This window comes from Gossypium arboreum, chromosome 8 (genome assembly GCF_025698485.1).
Source record: "Gossypium arboreum isolate Shixiya-1 chromosome 8, ASM2569848v2, whole genome shotgun sequence".
Lineage (NCBI taxonomy): Eukaryota > Viridiplantae > Streptophyta > Magnoliopsida > Malvales > Malvaceae > Gossypium > Gossypium arboreum.
The window spans coordinates 34,948,296-34,974,697 of record NC_069077.1 but is presented as its reverse complement, the minus strand read 5'-3'; the positions used below and the strand labels follow the sequence as shown (position 1 = coordinate 34,974,697).

Genomic DNA, 26,402 nt, shown 5'->3' with positions numbered 1-26,402 from the left:
TTTTTGGATGAATTATCATCAGATTTTCGATGCTCCTAATCCTTTAATTTCATGTTTTATACTTATGTGAGCATAAGAGAGTAAAAAGAGCGAGAAACAAGCCAAAAACGGAGAAAATGGGTCAACATGGGAAATCAACACGGCCTGGACTTCCTCACACGGGTAGTTCAAACGCCCGTGTCTATTTAACAGATTGCAACACGACCTAAGCCACCTCACACGGGTGTGTCACACGGGCGTGTCCCTGTTGAGCCCAAATCTAGTCCTATTCGGAAAAGGCCACTCTTGAGGTTTTTGAAGCATTCTAAAGCCTATATAAACACCCCAAGAGGTACCTAGAAAAGACACAGAGTAGGAGGCAACGAATTACTCGAAGAAAGCCGATTGATCCATCTCAGAAGCCGGATTCTCCTTCAAGACTGAAGATCTCCTTCAATTTCCTTCAGGGGTTTTTGGGTTTTCTTTATGTTTTGTTATTATTCTTCTGAGATGTTTCCTTTTACAATTATGAGCTAAATCCCCTAAATACCTAAGAGGAATGAAACTTAAGATGGATTTTGTTATTATTTACTGAATTATATGATAAATATTTGATTTGATCTTAATTATGTGTTCTTAATTCTTACTTTAATATTCTAGGATATTGATTCAAGTATTGATGCGCTTATTCAGATGAGCAAAAGTCCCTGTCTAAGAGTTGATCTAGCATAATTAAGTGGAGTTGATTGCACCCCTAGACATAGGGCGACATAAATCTGCCGGATTAGGGTCAAACCTAATAAGGGAATCCATAGATCGAGTTAATGCGACACTAGGGGTTTCAATTAGAAAAAGATTTCAATTAATCAACCTAGGGTTAGACGTTGTTAGTCTCGAGAGAGATAATAATATAAATTAGGGATTTTTACGAATCAAGTCAAATGAATAAATCGTCTAATTTAGAGTCAAATAACAAGTGAATCTAGGTGGATTTTTCCCTTAGGTATTGTCTAAATCAATCAGTTTTCCCAAAAGTATTTCCCCAATTTACTTTCTGTGCATTCTTAGTTTAGTTAATTAGTTTAGATAAAACAAATCCCCTTATTTTTTGGCTAAATAATAAAAAGAAAGTTAATACTAGTACTTTTAGTTCCTGTGGGTTCGACATTTTGGTCTTGCTATAAACTATACTACTGTTCTATAGGTGCGCTTGCCTTCATCGTGATAATAGTGAGTTTTCAAGTACGGTCAATCATAAATATAAAATTTATCACGCACATCAAGTTTTTGGCGCCGTTGCTGAGGAACTAAGATATTAGGAACGCTTAATTTTTATTACTTTAGCCATTTATTTTATTGCAATTTAAATTTTATTTTAGTTTTGTTAATTTTACTAAATTTTCTTTTGTTTTCTTCTGACAGGTTTCTTATAGTTTATGACTAGAAGAAACCCATCAGGACCATTACTTTTTGATAATGAGATTGAAAACACAACTTGCAGAAACAGAAGAGAAATCAGGTGAAACCTAAGAAACATAGAGGAAGGACAAGAAAAAGATATCCATAATACAACCGAGGAGATGGCTGAAAATCAAAATAATCAGCTTCCTCCTGTGGTTGCTATAGAGCCAATAAATCAGAATCCTGCTCCTTATACTATGTATGATTATGCTAAACCTGCTTTAACAGGAGCTGAATCGAGTATAGTTAGACCTGCTATTGCTGCAAATAATTTTGAACTGAAACCTAACACAATTCAAATGAAACAACAGTTTGTTCAGTTTGATGGTTTGTAGGATGAGGATCCAAATACTCATTTGGTGAATTTTCTAGAGTTTTGCGACACATTTAAGATCAATGACGTTTCTGATGATGCCATTCGCCTTCAGTTATTTCCCTTTTCATTGAGGAACAAGGCTAAACAGTGGTGGAACTCATTACCATGAGGGTCAATTACTACTTGGGAACAAATGACTGAAAAGTTTTTACTTCAATAGTTTTCGCCGGCTAAAACGGCTGAGTTGATGAATGATATCTCTTCTTTTGTGCAGATGGATCTAGAAAAACTCTATGATGCATAGGAGAGATACAAGGATCTATTGAGAAGGTGCCCTCACCATGGGTTACCTTTATGGTTATAGGTTCAGACTTTTTACAACGGTGTGAACCCCTCAACAAGACAACTCATCGATGCAGCCATCGGTGGAGCTTTAAGCAACAAAACACCTGAAGAGGCTTATGAATTTATTGAAGAGATGTCACTGAATAACTATCAGTGGCAAGTCATGAGAACAAAGCCAACAAAAGCAGCCGGTGTTTTCAACCTCGACGCGATTACCATGCTATCTAACCAGGTAGAACTTTTAAATAAAAAGATTGACGGTTTAAATGGTTCTACTCAGGTACATCCAGTGATGAGGTGAGATTCAAATGGAGGAGGAGTACACACAGAATATCAATCTTTCAATCCTAGCACTGAGGAGGAACAAGTCCAATATATGGGTAATAATAATTCTAGACCTCAAAATAACCCATACAGTAACACTTATAATGCAGGTTGGGGGAACTATCCCAACTTCTCGTTGGGTGGCCAAGGAAATCAAAGGGCACAACATCCCCCAAGCTTTCAATAACCACCTTACCAGTAGGAAAAGAAACCAAACCTTGAGGAGATGCTAATGAAATTTATCTCGGTGTCAGAAACTTATTTTTAGAATATCAAGACAGCACTTAAGAATCAACAAGCTCAGATTTAGGGGCTTGAAACCCAGATAGGCCAACTCGCCAAATTGATTTCTGAATGACCACAAGGTAGCTTGCTGAGTAATACTAAATCAAACCCAAGTGAACAACTTAATTCTATTACCGTTCGAGATAAGGAAGGGTTAGTTGAACCAGAACCAGAACCAGAATCGAGGCAAGGAATTGTGGTAAGTAAATGTAAAGATGAGACGGACCACAATGAGTAAAAACCGGTAAGTAGAGAGTACAAACCTCAGGTGCCATACCCCAGTGTGACAAGAAAAGACCACATGGACAAACAATTTGGTAAATTCCTTAAACTATTAAAGAAATTACACATTAACTTACCGTTTATTGAAGCTCTTTCACAAATGCCAAACACAGATAAATTTTTAAAAGAGCTTTTAGCAAATAAACGGAAGTTGGATGAGGCGTCGCATGTAGAGTTGAATGCAATTTGCTCAGCCATTCTACAAAAAAAGCTACCCAACAAGTTGAAAGATCCAGGGAGTTTTACGATTCCTTGTTTAATTGGTAGTTTGAACGTGAATAATGCATTGGCTGATTTAGGGGCGAGCATTAATGTTATGCCTTATAAAATGTTTAAACAGCTAGGTCTTGGGAAACCCAAACAAACTAGGATGAGCATTCAATTGGCTGATAAAACCATTAGATTTCCTAGGGGTATCATTGAAGATGTTCTTGTTAAAATCGATAAATTTATATACCCAGTAGACTTTGTTGTTCTAGATATGGAAGAGGATAGTAACATACCTTTGATTTTAGGACGACCCTTTTTAGCAACTGCTAGAACCATTGTTGATGTTGGTACAGGTGAACTCACATTTCGTATGGGTGATGAAACAATCACTCTTCAAGCTCGTAATTTGAATAACACATCGAATATTGAGGGTGGTTGTATAAATCATGCTACTAATACTTATCATTCTTTGTAGGAAACACGTTCGAGGAGCATACATGAGCCATGTTAAAGTAACAACAAAGGACCCATCAATGAAGAACGAAGACTTCAGGTCGATGAACTAGATGAATGGAGAACACCTGTCAAGGAGAAACCAAAAGCACACGAAAAATCGAAGTGACACCACAATGAACATAGGGATGAAACAAAGCAAATTAAAGTTGGTGACAAAGTATTGTTAGATGAAAATAACCCTCGAATTGCTACCTTAGAGCACAATACGGACAGAGCGACTCCCTTCACGATAATGAACATTTTCCCACATGGTACAGTCGAGGAAACACATATAGTTTTCGGAACTTTTAAGGTAAATAATACTCAACTCAGACTTTATTTAGATAAAATTGATAGTAGAGGTGAGGAGTTTCAACTCCTCAATCCACTGTAATCACACGAAATTGAGGTAAGTCGAGCTTAGACTATAAATAAGCGCTTCTCGGGAGGCAACCTGTGCACTAACAGTGTTGGTTTCTTTACAATTTTAGTTTTTAACATCTAAATCATTAACTGAGTCCTTGAACACAGATTGTCCAAATCCACACGGCCAAGCACACGGGCGTGCCTTAGGCTGTGCTCATACCACGGGAGAGGACACGGCCGTGTGAAAACAGAGAAAATTTTTTCCCCAACACGGGATTCGACACATTACCACGGCTGTGCGACAAAGCCATGGGCAATTCTGCCAAATCAACACGGGTGTACACCACGCCCGTGTCTATAAGCCGTGGAAGAAACTGAGAAATTATCACGGGTGTGCGACATGCCCGTACCCATCACTCGTGGTTGAAATTATCAAAATAACATGGGCGTGCGCACATATACACGGGTGTGGGAGAAGCGAACGAAGTAGGACACGACCGTGTGCACCAACACGCCCAAGGAACACGGGAGTGGGCTAAATTTCAAACGCGCCCAAATTCGAAAATCATGAAACACACGGGCTAAAATAAGGGCACACAGGCATGCCCCGCAACCGTGTGCCCCAAAATCTATGTAAACCCCTATTATTCATCATCTCCTTCCCCAAAAAAACCCTAACCCTAGCCACCGAAATTCTTTTCCCCCCATCGATCGGCCACCCTAGCTCCCCTTTCTTTTCCATTTTCTCCCCATCTCTTTCCCCTCTCCTCTCTTCTCACCCTTACACACCCCACGACCTCACTGCTCACGCCTGTGGCTGTCGCACTAGCCCAACCGCCACCGCCATCTACCCCACATCGACGCCGTACCCCTCCGTCAGCAAGCACCACCATCGTTTATCAATCGTTTGTTTCCCTTTCACCCCATTACTTTTATTTCTTTTACTAATTTCTTAACTTATTCTTTTTATTCTCTCTATTGTTAATAATTTTCATGTGTATTAACCCTTATCCATGTTTAATAATTTCCATTTTTCCCTAATGATAAAGATTTACTTACATAGTTGTGTTCTCATTGATCTTTACTCTTGCTTGATTTGGCCACATGATTAGGATTGCTAATAGTATTATCCACCATCACTTGATTCATCTTTTAGCATTCGCTTGGTTTAACCTTAGCACTATGTCCATGTTTAACTTAACCTGTTGATTCATATGCAATATCACCAAGTTTTTAGCATGCTTAAATGTGTGTCCTAGCAAGTCATTATTTTTGGATTACTCAAATTTTACTTAAAGATGTGGGAATTATTTTTTATTTAATCTTTTCTTCTTGTAGGTATACCATGTCACCTCTACATGGTAAGAAAACCGCCGTCACCGCCTTGAAGAAATGAAAAGGAGTAGCATCCTCCTCGGGTCCTACCACCGAAATCAGACACCTATTCCTCTAATTTCCACTAGGACCCCATGAGGAACTATTTCAGATACTACGAGCCTGACCCCTAGGTGTGGGCTGTTACATTGATTGGGCCGCACTAGAGCAGATCCAACTCGCTGACGCTGTTCGGGCCCTCCTGACTACTGATCCGTGGAGGCTCTTCTTTGAGATCATCGAGCCGATGTACCTCAAGCTTAAACTCGAACTCTGTTCGACCTTCCATCTTCAAGTCGTTATGACAGAGTTTGATGATCCTAGAATGGTCCAGTTCCATCTCGGCGGTTTAGTTCGCTTGTTGAGTGTGCCTGAGTTCGGAGTCGCGTTAGGACTATACATGGAGGAGTTCACGGACGATGACGAATTTGCCTGTAACACCTCATACCCGAGACCGTTGCCGGAGTCGGACACGAGGGGTTTGCAGACTTAAATCACTTGCTTTCACAGTCCATTTTAAAAATTTTCAGGCAGTTGGCTAACTGCGTCACTGTCACCTTAAAAATCATATCTTGAGTTTAAAAACTCAAAAATCAGTTTCGTAATTTTTCCCTGAAACTAGACCCATATGTCCATCTACATATTTTTTTCTAGAATTTTTGGTTGGTCCAATTAGTACAGTTTATTAGTTAAAATCTCCCCTGTTACAGGGTTCGACTACTCTGACCTTCCTGCAATGCGACTTGAATAACTCCTTGTACAGGGCTTCAATACTTATGCCGTTTGTTTCTAATGAAACTAGACTCAAAAAGGAATCTATACATATATGGTATGACTTCTAATTGTCTCTGGTTAATTTATATAGAATTTCCAAAGTCAGATCAGGGGATTTAGAAACCGTTCTGGTCCTGTCTCACGAAAACTTTAACATCTCATAATATACTGCTCATATGAACGTTTCGTTACTTTCCTATGAAAATAGATTCATCAAGGTTCGATTAATTAATTTATTCACTATTTAATTCCATTCCTACTATTTTTAGTGATTTTTCACATCCACATCACTGCTGCTGCCAGCATCTATTTTTAAGGTAAACTTTACCTATTTCATGATCCTCCATGTATCAACTAGAGTTTGTCATACATATACCAAAAGTGATCATGAATAATCATTCCCATGGCTAACCGTTACCAACATTTCCATACCTCTCGACGGACAACATACAAAACGATTATAATGCTATGATCAAAGTATATTTAAGCCATTTTCGCATGGCTATCCAAATTTACACAAAACCGAAGGGTACATGACCAACAACAAAAGGGTAGTCCTATACATGCCATTTCAAAGTTCAACCAAAAGTATACCAAAAGGAGCTTTGATAGTGTGGGCGACTTCGACTTCAAAAATCCCGAGTTCGATAGTGAAGAACCAAAATCTATAAAACAGAGAATTAAATAAAGCGGAGTAAGCATTAAATGCTTAGTAAGTTTTGAGCAAAGAATTTAAGCACAATCAAGTATAGCATTCATATAACTAAACGGATAATTCCATATATACATATTCTCAAATCATTCCTACTTCACATTCCAACCCCTATATTCATACATAAGGGATCGTTTTAGCCAAATATCGGAAGCTCATTACTCGACTGAGCGAATATTATTCGAAGGGAATCAACTATTCCAATGCACATACGAAACATACCTCATTGTTGGGATTTTACAAGCGTATTAACTGAAATTTTTACAGCAAGATCGCTCATTCCCGAATCACGTACCTTCGGAATTTAACCGGATATAGCTACTGTTCAAATGCCTTGGGACATAGCCGGTTATAGTAACTCGCACAAATGCCTTCGGGACTTAACCCGGATTTAGTAACTCCACAAATGCCTTCGGGACTTAACCCTGATATAGTCACTTAGCACAAAGCCTTCGGGACTTAGCCCGGACATCATTCGAATAACCATGCACATTTATCAATAAATCATGACACATCCGTATTTCATTTTCATTACCAAAGCTCAAACACAAGACACTTATCACACTTGCAATTTCGGCTTAATAGCCACATACAAAGAGCATGATTTTGATTTGCTTAAAACATGATCTAAACAAATCATAATCTAAGTACCATTACTCGAAAACTTACCTCGGATGTGGTTGAACGATTTCGACGGCTATTCGATAACTTTTTCCTTTCCCTTATCCAACTATGGTCCTCTAAGCTCTTGAGCTAATTCAAACAAATTTAACTTATTAAAGTCTCATTATGCTAGCTTATGGCCGAATATGACAAGGAGTTTAATAGGTCATATGGCCACCCTTTAGCTCAAATACACAATGGTCATGCGCATTTTTAATCACATTAAGCAATTTAACACAATTCATTTGAACATCAAAAGAGGACCTCAAGGTACTTAGCCCATATATACATTAGGCATTAGAGTCACATATATATGGAATCATGAATCAAACTCCACATTTTAGCCCACACTCTCTTTTAGCCGATTATCTAAGCCAAGATAAAAGCATCAATATGCTTGCCTCTAACCGAACACATGCAACACAAATCTATTTCATGTAGCCGAATATACATGTCTAGGTTGAGGCCGATTATATGCTTAGTACTTCCTACAAATATGGTTGCTTGTATTGACTACATACCATTTTGTTTCAAATTCAAAACTCGGCTAATACACATATACACACTAGTAATTCAAACATTAACATTTGCTCTTCACCTTACTACCATTTCTCATCAAAATAACATGAATAACAACCATATTTCTCCTCTACTTTCTACCATGGCCGAATGCATCACAACACCATACCATTTCAATTTTGGTCATGGTTAAACAAAGAACTTAATGTCTCACTCAAAAATGCTAAAAAGAAGATTCAAGAGTCATCAATCCACCATCACATGCATCATTACAAAGCTTCATTTTTAGCATGTAAATGACATCAACACCAAGCAAGAATGATGCATCCATGGCCGAGTGTCATTTCCATCACATAGCAAGATTTAGACCATGGGCTAGGTAGAACTCAAGCTACCAACTAAAACATGCATGCATCTCATGGAAGATCATCAAACATACCTTAGCCTAGTTACATGCATGGCCGAACCTCTTCAACCCTTCTTCTTCCTTCCTCCTTAAAATTTTCGGCCAAGGATGAACCAAAGGATGAAGCTTTTTTTTTTTCTAGTTTCGCAAAATGGGGAAACAACCACACACTTTTTTTTTTCTTTGTTTTCATCATATTCCCTTTCATTATTTTATTACCATGCCCCTTATTTTATTTTTCCTAACATACATCACTAACATAACATGTTTGTGACATGTTTCCACCCATAGCATGGCCGCCACTATGCTTCAATTTGGCTAATTTGACATGCAAAGACAAGCACTTTCCCACATATATTAATAGGCCATTTTAACACTTGCCTAGCATATTTCTAAATTGTCTCACATAAGTCCCTACTAATAAATTTCACATACATGACCAAATTAAAGTATGGAACTATCACACAAGCATTTACGCACATCATAAACACGAATATAACCTTTAATTATTTATAAGACTCGGTTTCATGGTCCCGAAACCACTTTCGACTAGGGTCAATTTAGGGCTGTCACAACTCTCCCCACTTAAGAAATTTTCGTCCCGAAAATCTTACCGTAAATAGGTGCAGGTATCGCTCTTTCATAGAGTTCTCGGTTTCCCAAGTAGCTTCTTCGATTCCATGTTTGAGCCATAACACTTTTACTAACGGAACCCTTTTGTTTCGCAACTCTTTCACTTCACGAGCTAGGATGCGAATCGGTTCTTCTTCATAACTCATATCGGGTTGAATTTCAACCTCTGATGGATTAATTACGTGTGATGGATCAGATCTATAACGTCGAAGCATCGAAACATGAAAGACGTCGTGAATCTTTTCAAGTTCAGGGGGCAAAATCAATCTATACGCAACTGGACCGACTCGTTCGGATATCTCATATGGCCCGATGAACCTCGGACTCAGTTTGCCCTTACGGCCAAATCTGAGTATCTTTTTCCAAGGTGAGACCTTAAGAAACACTTTGTCTCCCACCTGATACTCAATATCTCTTCGTTTTAAATCCGCATACGACTTCTGACGATCTGATGCTGCCTTCAGACTTTCACGAATTATTCTTACTTTCTGTTCAGCATCTTTAATCAAATCCACTCCGAAAATTTTACTCTCACCGAGCTCGGTCCAAAACAATGGCGTACGGCATTTACGCCCGTACAAAGCCTCGTAAGGTGCCATCTTAATACTTGATTGAAAACTATTGTTGTAAGCGAATTCAATCAAAGGTAAATACCGCTCCCACGAACCACTAAACTCGAGGATGCAACATCTCAACATGTCCTCAAGTATCTGAATTATCCGCTCGGATTGACCATCGGTTTGTGGATGAAAAGCGGTACTAAAATGCAGCTTGGTACCCAAAGCTTCTTGCAATTTCTTCCAAAATCGCGAGGTGAATCTCGGCTCTATATCGACACGATAGAAATAGGTACCCGTGTAATCTCACAATCGAGAAATATACAATTCACTAGTTTATCCAATGAAAAATCCGTGCGCACGGGGATAAAGTGAGCCGACTTAGTCATCTATCCACAACAACCCAAATCGCATCTTTCTTACTTGCCGACATCTGGCAACCCGGATCTGAAATCCATCGTGACTCGATCCCATTTCCATTCGGTATCATGATTGGTCGAGTAAACCCGAGGCACTTGATGTTCCGCCTTTACTTGTCGACATATTAAACACTTTGAAACAAAATCGAAATGTCTCGTTTCATACCATGCCACCAAAATTGGCGCCTCGGATCGTTGTACATTTTCGTACTCCGGGTGAATTGACATTCGGCTACAATGAGCTTCGTTCGAATCATCGAAATGAGTTCGAATTTCTTGGAACACACAACCGACTTCGAACCTCAAACAATCGTCATCATCAATTTGAAATTCGGATTCCATATTCGAACACATTCAGCCGCTTTTGCAACCAATTCATCGTCGACTTTTCGAGCTTCACGAATTTAATGAATCAATAATGGTTTGGCCTTTAATTCAGCTACTAACACATTGTCGGGTAGAATAGACAAGTGTACATTCATCGTCAGAAGCAAAAAAGTGATTTCCGCTTAAGGCGTCCGCAACCACATTAGCCTTTCTCGGGTGATAATCAATGACAAGCTCATAATCTTTCAACAACTCAAGCCAACGTCTTTGTCGCAGATTTAAGTCTCTTTGAGTCATCAAATATTTGAGACTTTTGTGATCCGAAAATACATGGCACTTCTCACCAAATAAGTAATGTCGCCATATTTTCAAGGCGAATACGATGGCAGCTAATTCGAGATCATGGGTCGGATAATTTTTCTCATGTGGCTTTAATTGTCTCGACACATAGGCCATAACTCGACCTTCTTGCATCAATACGCAACCTAACCTAAGTAGGAGGCGCCATTATAGATGACAAACTCTTTGCTTGATTCGGCCGCACTAAATTGGGGCTTCATCAAATAAGTTTTCATTGATCAAAACTTTTCGACATTTTTCCGTCCATTCGAACTTAACATCTTTTGAAGTAGCTTCATCATTGGTGTGGCTATCATTGAGAAACCTTTACAAACCGTCGGTAGTAACCGCAAGTCCCAAAAGCTTCAACCTCAAGAATATTTCTGAGGCTTCCAGTTAAGTATGGCTGAAATTTTGCTCGGATCAACTCGAATACCCGATGCGGATACCACATGTCCCAAGAAGCTAACCTCTCTTAACTAGAACTCACACTTACTGAACTTAGCATATAACTGCTTATCCCATAAAATTTGCAACACTAATTTGTGTGCTCAAAGATGTTCGGTCTCATCTCTTGAATAGACCAAGATGTCGTCAATGAACACAACTACGAACCGGTCTAAATATCGTCAAGATCCGATTCATCAAATCCATAAATCTGTAGGGCATTAGTGAGCCCAAACGGCATCACTAAGAACTCGTAGTGGTCAGATCTCGCTCGAAAGCGGTTTGGGTATATCCGAATCTCGAATCCAAGAATCGTAATAATCCGATCTCAAATCTATCTTTGAAAACACCGAGGCTCCCTTTAGTTGATCAAACAAATCATCAATACGCTGTAACAGATATTTATTCTTTATCGTCACTTTATTCACCGACGATAGTCAATGCACAACCTCATGGTTCCATCCTTCTTTTCACAAACAATCTTGGTGCACCCTAAGGTGAGAAACTTGGTCGAGCGAAACCTCTATCCGTCAACTCTTGCAACCGAGCTTTCAATTCTTTTAACTCGGTTGGTGCCATACGACACGGAGCTATCAAAATTGGCGTAGTCCTGTGTACAAGCTCAATACCAAACTCTACCTCCGAACAGTGGTAAACTTCGGTAATTCTTCAGAAAAACATCCGGTATTCACAAACCACCAAGCCTGATTCAGGTTTCTTTTCTAACTCTTTGTCATCAAGTACATACGCAAGGTATGCTTCGCACCCCTTTCTTACATATTTCGGGCCAACATTGCGATATTACATCCGGCAACCCTTTAAGTCCGTAGACTCAACTCGGATTATCTCGTTATTTGCGCACCTCAAATCAATAGTCTTGCTTTTGCAATTCACAACCGCATCATGCACGGTCAACCAATCCAAACCAAGAATAACATCAAATTCATCAAACGGCAAAAGCATCAAGTCCACGGAAAACAGAACCTCAATTACTAGGGGCATTTCTTACACACATTGTCGACAAGCACGAACGACCCAAGGATTTGACACCGAATTACGAACTCAAGAGACTCAATAGGTAAAGTCTTATGGATGCTAAGGTTTTGCATATATAAGAATGAGTAGAACCGGGGTCAATCAAAGCAATCACATTAGTATCAAAGAGAGTAAAAGTACCGGTAATAACATCCGGCGAGGAAGCATCCTCGCGTCAAGATATAACATAAGCCCTAGCAGAGCACGAGCCTCAGATCTGGTCGCAAAGATTCTAGATCCTCTCGACCACCACTAGCATTGCCCATATTTCTAGATGGTCTACCCGAGCAAGTGGTAGCACCGGTTTCCCACTCGATTTACATTACATTCGGACAATCTCGGGCAATCTTTGATAAAGTGGTCGGTGACCCAAGACTTGTAACAGAGCGGTCATGGAATCTGACTCCTCGAGTGCCATTTACGGCAATACCGACACTCGCTCGTCTCGACGATAATTTCCAACATCGGCGATCAAGTGACTCGTGAACTCACAAGGGTCGATCACGGTCTCGTCTAGAAAACCCAATGTGTCTCTAGATCGCCCAAATCATCTCTAAATTTCTTCGATGATGTTGAAAGGGCCTCCCAAAGACCTCTTCTGAAACTCCTTTGCTTCCATATCGCCTTTTCTTTTCTCCATCTTGAGCTCCTTGGCTTTGCAAGCTCGCCGACAAGTACCACAAATTCTCGGATTTCCAATATGCCAACATACAGCTTTATATCATCATTCAATCCATCCTCGAAACGTTTACACATTACGGCTTCTGAGGAAATGCATTCTCGTGCGTACCAGCTAAGCCTTACAAACTTTCGTTCATAGTTGGTAACCGACATGGAACCTTGTTTAAGTTCAAGAAATTCCTTCCGTTTTTGATCCATAAATCTCTGACTGATATACTTTTTCCGAAACTCGGTTTGGAAAAACTCCCAAGTTACTTGCTCTCTAGGCACAACAGAAGTCAACGTATTCCACCAATAGTAGGTAGAATCACGTAGCAAGGAGATGGCAGACTTTAGGCACTCATCGGGTGTGCAAGATAGCTCATCGAGTACCCGAATAGTGTTGTCCAACAAAAATTTAGCTTGCTCGGCATCATCACTATCCGTAGCCTTAAATTCAGTAGCCCCATGTTTTCGAATTCTGTCAACTGGGGGCATATTTGACCTTATTTGGTCAGATACCGGAGGTATGGTAGGCGCGAGGGTTGTGTTTGTCGGGAATGGAGGTTGTGGAACAGCCGTATTAGTTCGAATGTATTGGTTGAACCAATCATTCATCACGCTATAGAAAGCTTGTCTAGCTTCATCATTCGGATTACTAGCATTAGGTTGAGAGTCCGTCGGCGCTGTCCCTTGTACGGGAGCAGGAGCTACACTCTCAAGATCATCAGCTATCGCTTGGTCGGGATCGGGATCCATTACTATAAGTAAACACATTTGCAAACGTCAAAAATCACCACACTATCAAATAATCACATAATGGCATGTATAGCTAGACCCAAACGTATTACGGTAGTCCTAGAATCGACTAAAAAATAGCTCTGATACCAATAAAATTATAACACCCCATACCCGAGACCGTTGCCGGAGTCAGACACGAGGGGTTTGCAGACTTAAATCACTTGCTTTCACAGTCCATTTTAAAAATTTCCAGGCAGTTGGCTAACTGCATCACTGTCACCTTAAAAATCATATCTTGAGTTCCAAAACTCGAAAATTAGTTTCGTAATTTTTCCCTGAAACTAGACTCATATATCCATCTACAGATTTTTTTCTAGAATTTTTGGTCGGGCCAATTAGTACAGTTTATTAGTTAAAGTCTCCCCTATTACAGGGTTCTACTACTCTGACCTTCCTGCAATGCGACTTGGATAACTCCTTGTACAGGGCTTCAATACTTATGCTGTTTGTTTCTAATGAAACTAGACTCAAAAAGGAATCTATACATATATGGTATGACTTCTAATTGTCTCTGGTTAATTCATAGAGAATTTCCAAAGTCAGATCAGGGGATCCAGAAACCGTTCTGGCCCTGTCTCACGAAAACTTTAACATCCCATAATATACTGCTCATATGAACATTTCGTTACTTTCCTATGAAAATAGATTCATCAAGGTTCAATTAATTAATTTATTCACTATTTAATTCCATTCATACTATTTTTAGTGATTTTTCACATCCACATCACTACTGCTGCCAGCATCTATTTTTAAGGTAAACTTTACCTATTTCATGATCCTCCATGTATCAACTAGAGTTTGTCATACATATACCAAAAGTGATCATGAATAACCATTCCCATGGCTAACCGTTACCAACATTTCCATACCTCTCGACAGACAACATACAAAACGATTATAATGCTATGATCAAAGTATATTTAAGCCATTTTCGCATGGCTATCCAAATTTACACAAAACCGAAGGGTACATGACCAACAACAAAAGGTAGTCCTATACATGCCATTTCAAAGTTCAACCAAAAGTATACCAAAAGGAGCTTTGATAGTGTGGGCGACTTCGACTTCAAAAATCCCGAGTCCGATAGCTGAAGAACCAAAATCTATAAAACAGAGAATTAAATAAACGGAGTAAGCATTAAATGCTTAGTAAGTTTTGAGCAAAGAATTTAAGCACAACTGAAGTATAGCATTCATATAACTAAACAGATAATTCCATATATACATATTCTCAAATCATTCCTACTTCACATTCCAACCCCTATATTCATACATAAGGGATCGTTTTAGCCAAATACCGAAAGCTCATTACTCGACTGAGCGAATATTATTCGAAGGGAATCAACTATTCCAATGCACATACGAAACATACCTCATTGTTGGGATTTTACCAGCGTATTAACTGAAATTTTTACAGCAAGATTGCTCATTCCCGAATCACGTACCTTCGGAATTTAACCGGATATATCTACTCGTTCAAATGCCTTCGGGACATAGCCCGGTTATAGTAACTCGCACAAATGCCTTCGAGACTTAACCCGGATTTAGTAACTCGCACAAATGCCTTCGGGACTTAACCCGGATATAGTCACTTAGCACAAAGCCTTCGGGACTTAGCCCGACATCATTGAATAACCATGCACATTTATCAATAAATCATGACACATCCGTATTTCATTTTCATTACCAAAGCTCAAACACAAGACACTTATCACACTTGCAATTTCGCTTAATAGCCACATACAAAGAGCATGATTTTGATTTGCTTAAAACATGATCTAAACAAATCATAATCTAAGTTCCATTACTCAAAACTTACCTCGGATGTGGTCGAACGATTTGGCGACTATTCGATAACTTTTTCCTTTCCTTATCCAACTGTGGTCCTCTAAGCTCTTGAGCTAATTCAAACAAATTTAACTTATTAAAGTCTCATTATGCTAGCTTATGGCCGAATATGACAAGGAGTTTAATAGGTCATATGGCCACCCTTTAGCTCAAATACACAATGGCCATGCATTTTTAATCACATTAAGCAATTTAACACAATTCATTTGAACATCAAAAGAGGACCTCAAGGTACTTAGCCCATATATACATTAGGCATTAGAGTCACATATATATGGAATCATGAATCAAACTCAACATTTTAGCCCACACTCTCTTTTAGCCGATTATCTAAGCCAAGATAAAAGCATCAATATGCTTGCCTCTAACCTAACACATGCAACACAAATCTATTTCATGTAGCCGAATATACATGTCTAGGTTGAGGCCGATTATATGCTTAGTACTTCCTACAAATATGGTTGCTTGTATTGACTACATACCATTTTGTTTCAAATTCAAAACTCGGCTAATACACATATACACACTAGTAATTCAAACATTAACATTTGCTCTTCACCTTACTACCATTTCTCATCCAAATAACGTGAATAACAACCATATTTCTCCTTTACTTTCTACCATGGCCGAATGCATCACAACACCATACCATTTCAATTTTGGTCATGGTTAAACAAAGAACTTAATGTCTCACTCAAAAATGCTAAAAAGAAGATTCAAGAGTCATCAATCCACCATCACATGCATCATTACAAAGCTTCATTTTTAGCATGTAAATGACATCAACACCAAGCAAGAATGATGCATCCATGGCCGAGTGTCATTTCCATCACATAGCAAGATTTAGACAATGGGCTAGGTAGAACTCAAGCTACCAAATAAAACATGCATGCATCTCATGGAACATCATCAAACATACCTTAGCCTAGTTACATGCATGGCCGAACCTCTTCAACCCTTCTTCTTCCTTCCTCCTTAAAATTTTCGGCCAAGGATGAACCAAAGGATGAAGCCTTCTTTTTTTTTTTTTTTCTAGTTTCGGCAAAATGGGGGGGGGGGGGAACAACCACACACTTTTTTTTTCTTTGTTTTCATCATATTCCCTTTATTTTATTACCATGCCCCTTATTTTATTTTTCCTAACATACGTCACTAACATAACATGTTTGTGACATGTTTCCACCCATAGCATGGCCGGCCACTATGCTTCAATTTGGCTAATTTGACATGCAAGGACAAGCACTTTCCCACATATATTAATAGGCCATTTTAACACTTGCCTAGCATATTTCTAAATTGTCTCACATAAGTCCCTACTAATAAATTTCACATACACTGACCAAATTAAAGTATGGAACTATCACACAAGCATTTACGCACATCATAAACACAGAATATAACCTTTAATTATTTATAAGACTCGGTTTTGTGGTCCCGAAACCACTTTTCGACTAGGGTCAATTTAGGGCTGCCACATTGCCAGCCTCCATCTCCACATCCAGTACTCTCATTCAAACTGCTGAAGGGCCCTTGTTCCTGCTTTGGCCACTTATGACCCTAGTAGCTACAAGGCATCGACTCTCGCCCCATCCCTGAGATACCTACACGCCATCCTAGCCCACACCCTGACAGGACGGTGAGAGAGCACTGGCGTCGTCAACACTAACGATGCCTATTTTTTATAGAGCATGGTCCATAGGCACATATTCGACCTCGCCTATTTTATTGCCCTCGCCATTCACCATCAGACAGAGCGGCATAGAAAGGGAGTCATTTCCATTGGCCCTTTTATGACTCGCCTGGCGCAGTACTTCGGCATCCTCAACACGGCAGCTTAAGTATCCTCCCTCACCCTCATCAGTCAGATGTCCCCACAGGGCATCTCGAGTATGCTCTTTGATCCTCCCTAGTACCGCCTCATCCAGTCAGCCAAGCAGGAGGACCCAGAGGGTATTACTGATGATATCCCATCACCTCACGAGGATCCACCCTCTCAGCCACCACCTATTCATTGCCAGTTCATGCGGCTGCTTCACTCTCTGACATCTCTGAGTGCCTAACTCGATTCGAGCAGCAATGTTTTCAGCGCTTCGATCACATTGATGCAACATTACATCAGATTTGTCAGCACCTTCACATCTCATCGCCACCCCCACCTCGCGAACCATCTGGCGATGAGGATTTTTAAAGACTTTACTTTATTTTTATTTATTTACTTTTATTTTATTTACTTTTTTTAAATTACTTTTTATTTTATTCTTAAGACCATTTTTACTTTTTTAGGTTTTATAATTTATATTAACTAATTTATATTTTCGTCTATTTCTTTACGAGTAATCATGTTACTTTATATTTCCTAAAGAGTTAATGATTCTATCGCAGTTATGTAGAGCTCCAAAGCTCACATTACTTAGGAGTTGGCAACTCCACTGGAAAAAGGTTCTCCACGACTGCCATGTCCTGCTCGACCACGACCATAGCTACCACCAGATATAATATTCTTTTGGCGCAGGACTTATGGACTAACGAACCTCTACCACCACCGGAGTATCCTCCTCCAATCTCACACTTGCCTTAGCCGACTACTCTCCACGAATCCAATTCAAGGATTCTATTTAACATTCAAGAAGTTTCACTTCTCTCCCTATCTTATGATCTTATATCTATATTTTTTAGTAAATCTATCTTTGTACATTGAGGACAATGTACATCTTAAGTGTGGGGGGGGTTGTTTATATCATTATCAGAAAAATCCCTGAATTTTTCCTTATTCTCACGTGACTCACTCATATCACTATTAGAATGAATTTTGATTAATTTATGATTCTTATTGATATGTCTTGAATTAAAACATAGGCATTTATGCATTGACTGTTTAAACTTTATGGAATTAAGGAATCAAGCATGATAAATTGATTTTTGAAAATCAAAATTTTTAGGTTGTTTCCCCAAGTTTAGGTATTTCTTGAGTTGAAATTCACAGGTTTAACATCAAAAAGCCATAATATTTGTGAGATCTTGAGCCTTTAGAGCATATAATATTTCTTTCATGCTCACTTTTATTATTGCTATGAGTGCGTCAATATTGATTTGTTATTCTAGAACTTGCTTCGATTATGCATGTCAAGACCACACCATTTGATTTGATATGTCGAGATGATAAAGGCACTTAGGTTTAACCCACTTACTCCATAAAAGTCTACCTTCATAATTAACCCTTAGTGAACCCCCTTGAGCCTAACAAGCCATTCATTGATTTACTCTTAATATTAACCCATAACCCATTATTGTTGAAATCCCCTCATTTGATCCCTATTTTTGTCGAGATTTGATTTGAATAAGCTGCTTAGCTATGTTTTATTTTTTATAATTAGCAAAGTTCTATGTTATTTTGATTTGTTCTTAAAAAAAATTACATACATACATATTAGTAGTAATTCTTTGTTTTTGAGCTTATGTATTTAATTCCATATTCCATGAAGAAAAGCTCAATTCTAGGATCTTCTAATTAGGAATGTAATTTGTCAGTTTTAGTATTTTTTTTCTAGTTAGGTAATTTCTCAATTCAATCTCGATTCTAAACTTTTTTTTCTGCTTGTGACCACACCCCCTAACTAAAGCCACGTTACAACCCTCTAAAGACCTTTTGATTGATGTATCATCTCAATATATAGTGGTAGAGATTTGATGTTCACGCAAGCCTATGGTAATAACTTTTCATATTGACTATTGAGTGCTAAATTTATTGTCCTTAAACACCTCGAGTGATTTGAGTGAATCTTTAGTGAGGATGTGAAACCCTGTGATATTTTGAATCAAAGATGATTACTCAGATGAGGGGAGACACCTATGTTTTCGTGATAAAATGCTCAACTTGGAATGGTTGAAACTTTGATGTTCTTCAAGTTGAATTTTCAATGTATGATTACTTATGGATTTTTTTAAGATACTATTGATAATAATTATAAGATGAGAAGAATTTATTTTGATTGTGAGTTGAGGATTTTGCTTGAAGACAAGCAAATGCTTAAGTGTGTGGGTATTTGATAAGTCATAATTTATACATATTTGTATCCCATGCTTAGCATATTTTTGGATGAATTATCATCAGATTTTTGGAATTCGATGCTCCTAATCCTTTAATTTCATGTTTTATAATTAGCTGAGCATAGGAGAGTAAAAAGAGCGAGAAACGAGCCAAAAACGGGGAAAATGGGTCAACGTGGGAAATCAACACGGCCTGGACTTCCTCACATGGGTAGGTCACACGCCCGTGTCTATTTAACAGATTGCAACACGGCCTAAGCCACCTCACACGGGCGTGTCCCTGTCGAGCCCAAATCTAGTCCTATTTGGAAAAGGCCACTCTTGAGGGTTTTGAAGCATTCTAAAGCCTATATAAACACCCCAAGAGGTACCAAGAAAAGCCACGAAGTAGGAGGCAAGCAATTACTCAAAGAAAGCCGATTGATCCATCTCAGAAGCCGGATTCTCCTTCAAGACTGAAGATCTCCCTTCAATTTCCTTCAGGGGCTTCTGGGTTTTCTTTATGTTTTGTTATTATTCTTCTAAAATGTTTCCTTTTACACTTATGAACTAAATCCCCTAAATACCTAAGGGGAATGAAACTTAAGACGGATCTTGTTATTATTTTCTGAATTATATGATGAATATTTGATTTGATCTTAATTATGTGTTTTTAATTCTTGCTTTAATATTCCAGGATATTGATTCAAGTATTAATGTGCTTATTTAGAGAAGCAAAAGTCCCTGTCTAAGAGTTGATCTAGAATAATTAAGCGGAGTTGATTGCACCCCTAGACATAGGGCGACATAAATCTGCCGGATTAGGGTCAAATCTAATAAGGGAATTCATAGATCGAGTTAATACAACACTAGGGGTTTTAATTAGAAAGAGATTTCAATTAATCAACCTAGGGTTAGACGTTGTTTGTCTTGAGAGAGATAATAATATAAATTAGGGATTTCTATGGATCAAGTCAAATGAATAAATCATCTAATTCAGAGTCAAATAACAAGTGAAGTCTAGGTGGATTTTTCCCTTGGGTATTGTCTAAATCAATCAGTTTTCCCAAAAGTATTTTTCCAATTTACTTTCTGTGCATTCTTAGTTTAGTTAATTAGTTTAGATAAAACAAATCCCCTTATTTTTAGGCTAGATGATAAAAAGGAAGTTAATACTAGTACTTTCAGTTCCTGTGGGTTCGACATTCTTGTCTTGCTATAAACTATACTACTGTTCGATAGGTGCGCTTGCCTTCATCGTGATAATAATGAGTTTTCAAGTACGGTCAATCATAAATATAAAACTTATCACTTACATCATTGAGTCTCTAAGTAATTCATCTAGCATGGATTTTGATTAAATGTTGTTAATTTGAAAGTTTCGGGTTTAGGGACTGAATTGCATAAAAGATAAAATATGATGTTAATTTTGTAAATTTATAATGAAAGGGATTATATGCTTAAATTTAGTTATTTGAGATTTTTGAATGTATTAATTGAATGAAAACTACTATTTAGATCAAGAAACGAATCGATCGGATTCAAACCGCAAAAAGCCAAAGTAGAGGAGTAGTCGTCGGTTTTGTGTTCATAATCGTTTTTGTCTAAGTAAGTTCGTAATTTAGTTAAATTAATTAGATGTTACTTTTCTATTTAATACATATATATATGTGAAGATCGGGTTCATTTCTTGAAAAATGAGTAATACCATAGCTGAAAGACGTTATGGCATCATGAATCAAACATAAGACCATAGCTGAAAGATGCTATGGCATCATGATTCAAACGTGTAAAACCATAGTTGTAACACCCTTAACCCGTATCTATCGCCGGATTAGGGTTAAAGGCGTTACCAGACAAATCAAAACATTTTATGAACAATTCATAAACTTCATCCAAAAATCGTAATCATACATCACAAAAGAGTCCCTTATATAGGACATCGAGACCTTAAACATGCATTAGAAAGGGGTCAGGACTAAACTGAACTCATACAAAATTTTTTTTGAAATTTATATAAATTTCATAAGTTACAGAAGTCACACGCCTGTGTGAACAGGCCGTGTGACTCACACGGCATTAGACACACACGTGTGTCTAGATAGTGTCGAATTAGAGCATACATACTGACCTAATCACGCGGCCACAAGACATGTCCGTGTGCCTTAGCCGTGGTTGAAACTGACTTGGGTCACACGACTAGCCACACACTCGTGCGCCTTTACCATGCTCAAGACTGACTTAAAATTGTAGGGTACCCTAGGGGACACGGCCATGCAACATGACCGTTTGTCGCACATGGCTGAGACACACACCCATGTGGATAAAAATAGGCCATTTGAAAAGCCAATTTGCCAACCAATTTGGGTCAAACCTACAAGCATCAAACCAAGCACATTTGCACTATAATTTCAACCAATTTCAATACTAAAACTTACACCAATCATGCCATAACATTATCAACCAATTTCACAAATTTGCATATATCAAAACTTACCAAAATTGACCATTTCTTTTGGTCATTCATAAACACATCACATAAGCATAATTCGCATCACATAACATATACCAAAATCAAGCCATAAGTTTAACCATAATTAAGCCATATCACATGGCTAAATATACACATCACAAAACATATTCAACCACCTCTAGCCTATACATGCCATACTCCAATATTTACACTTTCAAAATGTTCCAAAATAAATTTTGATAGTGTGGTGATGATCTTTGACAATCCCCGAGCTCTTCACAGCTTCAGTATTTATAAAACAATGCAAACACACACAAAGTAAGCTTCCAAAAGCTTAGTAAGCCATATACAAATAAACTTAACAAATAATATCAATTTATTCATAAAATTTAAGGCAAAATGCATTCACTTAGCCATATATCTCTTGTAGTTCATTTGAACATAACTCACATATACATATCATAACTCATTCTCATAGTAACTCATACTTATATCATATATTCATCAAGGTACATATTCTTACCTTTCATTCTCAAATATGATATACAAATCAAACGTACCTGAGTTGAAAATAAATTCACATAGTCATCTATTTTCTCGGAATGCCTGTTGAACCGTTCGAAACCATAAGGATACGCGGATAGCTCGAAAAGCTCGTACAATGCCAACGTCCCAGATGTGGTCGTACATGTAATCAAATATTGATGCCTCTATCCCAGAAAGGGTCTTATACAAAATCAGATACAATGCCAACATACCAGACGTGATCTTACATGTAAATCATAAATTGATGCCAACGTTCCAAATGTGGTCTTACACGATAACACATATCAGATCCTATGTCATGACATATGTATCCTAAGGTTCGTATGGGGCTTTTCAGAATTCGGAACTTTGTCGAAACTTTCTCAGATATCTCATTCTCAACACATATAATCATTCAACATTATTCAAAATCATGTAATCAATAATAATTCAATTCAAAATACATTTATTTGTATATAGACTTACCTCGTACGGATTCAGATAGACAGAATCGACTACTCAACGACTTTCGAATTTCCCTGATCTAATTCCATTTTCTTTAATTCTTGATCTATATAAATTCAAATTTAAATCTTTTATTTACCAAATCATTCAAATCAATCCAAAAAAACATATTTAGGGCATTTTACAAATTAGCCCTCAATTTTCACATTTTGACACTTAAGTCCTTAATAACAAAATATACAAAATTTCCATAAACCCATGTTAGGCCAAATTCTCATAGTATTCATATAAGCCCATATGTTTCATTTATTTCACATTTTAGACCCTCAATTTAAAAATTTCACAATTTAGTCCAAATTACTCAAATTCATCAAAAATTCAAAGACAAAACTTAGTAATCTAACACATATCTTCCATTTACTATCAACTAACTTCACAAAGCTTACAAAATCAACAATGGAATAACTCAAAATCATCATCAAAATCAGAAATTAAGACATGGGTTTGATAGTATACAAAGCAACGATCGTAAAAACGTAGAAATTATCGAAAACGGATCAAAACACATACCTCAATCAACAATCAAAGTGTTGAAACCCTAAGAGTTCTTTTCTTTATTTTTCTTTGATGAATTCAGCTAGATGAGCATAAAAATGGCCTAATTTTTATGTTTTGCTTAATAAATCATATATTAATTCATCAATAAATGCAATATAAACATTTAAAACATTAATATGAAGGCCATTAATGTCCACTCATATGTTCAATGGTCTAAATACATCATAAGGACCTCTCTTTTAATAAGACAAATCAATTAAGCACTTTAACAAATAAAAGGCTACTTTTACATTTTATGCGATTAGGTCCTTTTATCAAATTAAGCACACAAATGATCGAATTTTCATACGAAACTTTAACACATGTGAATTCACATATTATAAACACAAAAAATATATTTAAAATATTTTTCTGACTTGAATTTGTGGTCCTAAAACCACTATTCTGACTATGGCCTAAATCGGTCTGTTACAATTCTCCCACCCTTAGGGATTTTCGTCCCTGAAAATCTTACCATTGAACAGATTCGGATATTGTTGTGTCATAGTATCCTCAGGCTCCCACGTAGCCTCTTCAAGACCGTGTCGATGCCACATTACTTTAACTAATGGAATTTTCTTACTTCGCAGTTTTTTAATCTCACGAGCTATGATATGGATCGATTCTTTATCGTAAGTCATATAAGAATATATTTCAATCTCAGACGGAGGAATTACATGTGAATGTCGTATCTATATCATCGAAGCATCGATACGTGAAACACATTATAAATCTTTTCTAACTCTGGTGGCAACAACAAATGATAAGCAACTAGCCCGATTCGTTCAATAATCTCATATGGTCCGATGAACCTCAGATTCAATTTGCCTTTTCTATCGAACCGAAGTACTTTCTTCCATGGGGATACTTTCAAATATACTTTGTCGCCGATCTCAAATTCAATATCTTCTCGTTTCAAATCTACGTAAGATTTCTGATGATCCGAAGCTGTTTTTAGACTATCTCAGATCACTTTTACTTTCTGTTCAGTCTCTTTTATCAAATCAACCCCGTGTATCTTTTCTCACTAAGCTTAGTCCAATACACAGGTGTACAGCATTTGCGACCATATAAGGCTTCATATTGTGTCATTTTAATGCTCGATTAAGCGAATTCAATCAAAGGAAAATACTATTCCCACGTACCTTCAAACTCAAGAATGTAACATCTCAACATATCCTCGAGTATCTGAATAATCCGCTCGGATTGACCATCCATCTGTGGGTGAAAAGCAGTACTGAAGTGCAATTTCGTACCCAGAGCATCTTGCAATTTCTTCCAAAATGGCGATGTGAATCTCAGATCTCTGTCTGGCACAATAGATAATGGCACACCATGCAATCTCACAATATCAAAAATGTATAATTCAGCTAACTTATTAAGTGAATAATCGGATCGTACCAGAATAAAATGGGTTGATTTCGTCAATCGGTCAACTACAACCTAGATAGTATCTTTCTTTCGCGGAGATAAAGGCAAACCCAAAATAAAATCCATCGTTACTCTAACCCATTTCCATTCTGGAACCATAATTGATTGTAACAAACCAGAGGGCACTTGATGTTCAGCTTTAACTTGCTGATAGATTAAGCATTTCACAACAAATTCAGAGATTTTACGCTTCATACCAGGCTACCAATAAAGCTGTTTCAGATCATTATACATTTTCGTACTACCCGGATGTATAGATAAGCAACTGTTGTGAGCTTCATTCAAAATCATTTGAATCAATTCTGGATTTATCGGAATACAAATTTGATCTCAGAATCTCATGTAATTATCTTTATCAACTCTGAATTCTGAATTAGAATTTAGATTACACTGGGCTTGTTTTACTAATATCTCATTATCAACTTTCTGAGCTTCACAAATGTGCTAAATGAATAATGGTCTTGCTTTTAATTCGGCTAATATCGAACCATCACTGGACAAAACCAAATTAGCATTCATCGCACGTAGAGCAAACAATGATTTTTGACTCAAAGCATCAGCAAGAACATTTGCTTTTCCCGGATGATAGTCAATCACAAGCTCATAGTCTTTTAACAGTTCTAACCATATTCTCTGTCGCAGATTCAAATCTTTCTGAGTCATCAGATATTTCAAAATATTATGATCAAAATAAACATGACATTTCTCACCAAACAAATAGCGGCGCCAAATCTTTAAAGCAAACACAAGCCGCCAATTCTAGATCGTGAGTCGAATAATTCTTTTCATGTGGCTTTAACTGTCTCGAAGCATAAGCAATGACTTTGCCTTCCTGCATTAAAACACATCCCAAACCATTCAATGAAGCATCACTATAGATCACAAATTCTTTACCCGATTCGGGTTTTACTAACACTGGAGCTTCAGTCAATAGGGCCTTCAATTGATCAAAGTTTTTCTAGCACTTTTCAGACCATTCATATTTCACATCTTTTTGAAGTAGTTTCGTTAGCGGAGTTGCAATCATAGAAAAGCCTTTTATGATTCGTCTATAATAACTGGCATGTCCCAGAAAACTACAGACTTCGGAGACATTTCTCGGAGGCTTCCAATCCAAAATAGCTGAAATTTTACTTGGGCCAACTCGGATACTTGATGCTGATACAATATGGCCCAGAAAACTGACTTCTCATAACCAAAATTCACATTTACTAAACTTCGCATACAATTGCTTATCACGCAAAGTATGTAGCACTATTCTTAGATGCTTGGATTCATCATGCGAATAAATCAATATGTCATCAATGAA

General features: G+C 37.7%; 1 non-coding gene across 1 annotated transcript; it reads right to left on the bottom strand.

Annotated features, from left to right (window-relative positions):
- Positions 1 to 1,997: 1,997 nt before the first annotated feature.
- LOC128280122 (small nucleolar RNA R71) lies at positions 1,998 to 2,104 on the bottom strand. The gene has a single exon (XR_008270304.1). It is a non-coding gene; the product is annotated as a small nucleolar RNA R71 (small nucleolar RNA).
- Positions 2,105 to 26,402: the final 24,298 nt, after the last annotated feature.